We start from the raw sequence: 3,694 nt of genomic DNA on the forward strand, positions 1-3,694 counted from the left end.
ATATGCTCCCCGTCGATGTGACCCGCCAATCCGATCATCGGCGATCGCTGATCGGCGGTGTCATGCGCCCAACTTTAAATTGTCCCTTCTGCTCGGCCGATTACGATTAGCCGCTTAGATCTGGGCCGTTGATCGGCCAAATCTAACGGCTGTTGTTCATTCCTCTGTTTAAGCCTGCGATTGTGGGTTTTTCATGGTTTTCAAGCGTTTTTGCCTCCCGGTAGTGTATTTCCTCCCTTCCAAGGGCTCTCCTCTTGTGTTGATTTTGATCATTGGATGAAATTTGAGCAAAATTTGGAGACTTTAAGAGCCTATATGGATCCATTTGTGGGCCTTTTGCCATCAAGGCTAACACTGGCTCCTTCTAGGGATGAAATCCTCCCTGTGAGGTTTCAAGGATCACAGATCAATGCCTTTCCTGAACAAACAAAGTCAAATCTTCCTTCTAGTGTTCCATTGGGCATGGAGTCTATTTTGTAATGAAATAAAAACTGGAAAAAAAATATTTACAATGACAAGGCTTTAAAGCCTTAAACGAAATAAAGTTTCAAGAACTGCCCATTTATTGGGCTACCAAAAGTATCTCCTCCTTCCAGACTGTGCAGAATGAATGTATTGTTCTGCTGAATTTGAGCGATGACAAACGGACCTGTCCATAAGGAGTCAAACTTGCCATGATTACCTTTCTTTTCCTTAAATGCATCCCATTTAAGCACCCAATCACCAACTTGGAAATTGTCCACTTTTGCCTTCCTATCAAAGGTTTCTTTGATTTTCTTCTGATGAGCTTTTGACTTCTCAACCAGTTGCTCTCTGATCTGTTGTAGTTCAACCAGGTTATTCATTCTTCTTACCATGTCATTCTCTTCATCTTGTTCTTCTTGTAAGAACTTAGCCACAGGGAGAATCAACTGGATGGGGAAAACAACATCAGCGCCATAAACCAGTTTGAATGGAGAATTCCCTATGGACTTTTTGATGGTAACTCTGTTAGCCCATAATGCAAACTTCAACTTGGAATCCCAACTCTTTTTGTTGTCCTCTAATAATTTTTTTATTACCCTTACCATACTCTTGTTAGATGATTCTGCCAGGCCATTGCCTTCAGGATAATATGAGTTAGAATGCACCACTTGAATGCCCATGGATTCAGTCATGTCCACCAATTCTTTTGCCTTGAAAGCTGCTACATTATCAGTGACTAGTTTGGTTGGGCAACCAAATCTAGTGAAAATATTCTCATTCAAGAACTTTATGACAACTTGATGATTAGCATTCTTAGTGGGTATAGCCTCAATCCACTTGGTGAAATAATCAGTGGCTACTAAGATCCATTTGTGTTGGCCACTGGAATGTGGGTTGATTTCACCTATAAAGTCCAAGCCCCACTGCTGGAAGGGACCATTGACATGTACTGGTCTCAAGGGCAAAGATTTTAGCTGTTGTCTTCCTGCAAACCTCTGACACTTGTCACAAGCTTTCACAAAAGAAAAGACCTCAAAGAACAGAGTAGGCCAATAATATCCAGCCCTCAAGATTTTGTGATCTGTGGTTTTCCAATAATGATGCCCTCCATGGATGCTAGAATGGAACTAGTGTATGACCTCCACAAATTGTTCTTTATCTAGACACCTCAAGAGGATTCCTGATGGGTCTTTCTAATAAAGCAGATTTTTATTAATGCAGAATTTGGCTGATTTGAGTTTAATGGCACGAGCTTGACTTGAGCTAAGCCCTGGAGGGAATTCTAGCTTTTGAAAAAAATGAACTATGTTGTAATACCATCCACATGTGGCTAGATTTTTAGCCAAACACTGATTCTGCTTTTGCTCTTCTACTGCTCCCTCTGTCTTCTCATCATCTGAATTTAGACCCATGCAATTTATGTCTAAAAAGCTGCAATTTTCTTTAGCCATAAGTTTAGCCAAGCCCTGGCCTTTGACAAGCTTAGTGGGCTTCACCTCTATGTTATCTGGCTGAGTTAAGACATCTTTTACTGAGGCTGAAGGTACATATGCAACTACTTTGGAATGCATAATATAAATTATGAATGCCTTTAAAGACTTTATGAGAGAATAAGCTTGTTTTTCAATAAGGTCATGCCTTAGTTCAGCATCCCTTAAAGTTTTGCTGAAAAAGGCCATGGGGTGCTCTATGCCTTCATCATTTTTCTGCAACAGAATTGCTGCAAGTGTATCATAAGAGGCAAAAGAGAAGATACAAAACTCCTTAGTGTAATCTAGGCTGATTAGAGTGGGAGCTTCCACGATAGCTTGCTTGATGGATTCAAAAGAGCTTCTTGAAGCATCCGTCCATTTTATTTCTGATTCTTTCTTCAGCATGGAAGTGATGTGCTTTACTAACTCTGCAAAGTTTGGAATGAACCTCCTTACAAAATTAATCTTACCCAGGAAGGATTGAATGTCCCTTTTTGACCGTGGGATGGATAATGTCTGAATGGCTTGAACCCTTGTTGGATCAATCTTCACACCTTCAGCAGAAACAATATGTCCTAGAAGTTTGCCTTCTTCTAGAGCAAAATGTGACTTCTTTGGGTTCACTGAAATTCAAAACTGTCTGCATTTTAGGAAGACCTTCTTTAAATGTTGTAAATGATCTTTGTGGCTGCTGAAGAAGGTTGTTAAGTCATCAAGATAAATAAGGACAAACTTCTCCTTCTATCCCACAAAAGCTATGTCCACGGCCCTCTGAAAAGTAGCCCCAGCATTCATCAGTCCGAAAGGCATCTTGGAGTACATGAAAGTGCCCCAAGGAGTAGTGAAGGTGGTCTTTTCTTGATCTTTAGGATGAACAACAATCTGATTGTAACCTAAAATTCCATCTAAGAAGGACATGACTTTAGCCCCTGAAACGCTTTGTAGCAAGTGTTCCATTTTAGGCAGGGGATAGTTATCTTTTTTAGAGCACTTGTTCAGATTTCTGAAGTCAACACAAAGCCTGATTTCTCCATTTTTCTTTCTCACTACCACAAGGTTAGCTATCCATTTTGAATACCTTAGGGGAACTATAATTTTGGCATCCAACAGCTTCTTGATCTCTTTCTCAATCAAAGGCAATAAGAGAGGGTTGATAGGTCTTAATTTCTGCTTAAAAGGGGTAGTGTTCTTTTCCAGTGGGATCTTGTGCTGAATGATGTTTGTATCATAGGTTTTAAGATCATTGTATTCCTAGGCAAAAATATCAGCGAATTGCTTCATGAGGGTGCAATACTTGGAATTCTGGGCAGAAGACAAATGAGTGGACAGATTGATGAATTTCAGATGGGCTGGGCTCCCTATATTATGTTTACAGACAGCAGACTCATTCTCTATTTTGGCTGGCTTATAGGGCATGTCGTTATGATTGAAAAGCTTCTCTAGAGGCACCAATCCTTTTGGTATGTGATTACTAGGCAGATGGACGATGCTTCCTCAGCCAATCTCACTTTTTAGCTTGGACTGGCCGCATTCTTCCATGGTTTCATTTTCTTGGTTGATGTGCATTTCAACAAATTCCTCAACGACTTGTAAAAACCTGTTAATTTCCTCATCATCTTCAAAAACTCTCCAATATTTGACATTGTCTGGCAGAGACGGTCTATATTTTACCTGAACTTCATATGTCAATTTAGGAGGCAAAGGAGGAATAAACGTGCTAGCAGACACAACAAGGGAGTTGGCAAGTTGGTTCTTCA

The sequence above is a fragment of the Pinus tabuliformis genome, chromosome Q, assembly GCF_031772625.1.
Source record: "Pinus tabuliformis cultivar Carrire ecotype Pingquan chromosome Q, CPIR1, whole genome shotgun sequence".
Lineage (NCBI taxonomy): Eukaryota > Viridiplantae > Streptophyta > Pinopsida > Pinales > Pinaceae > Pinus > Pinus tabuliformis.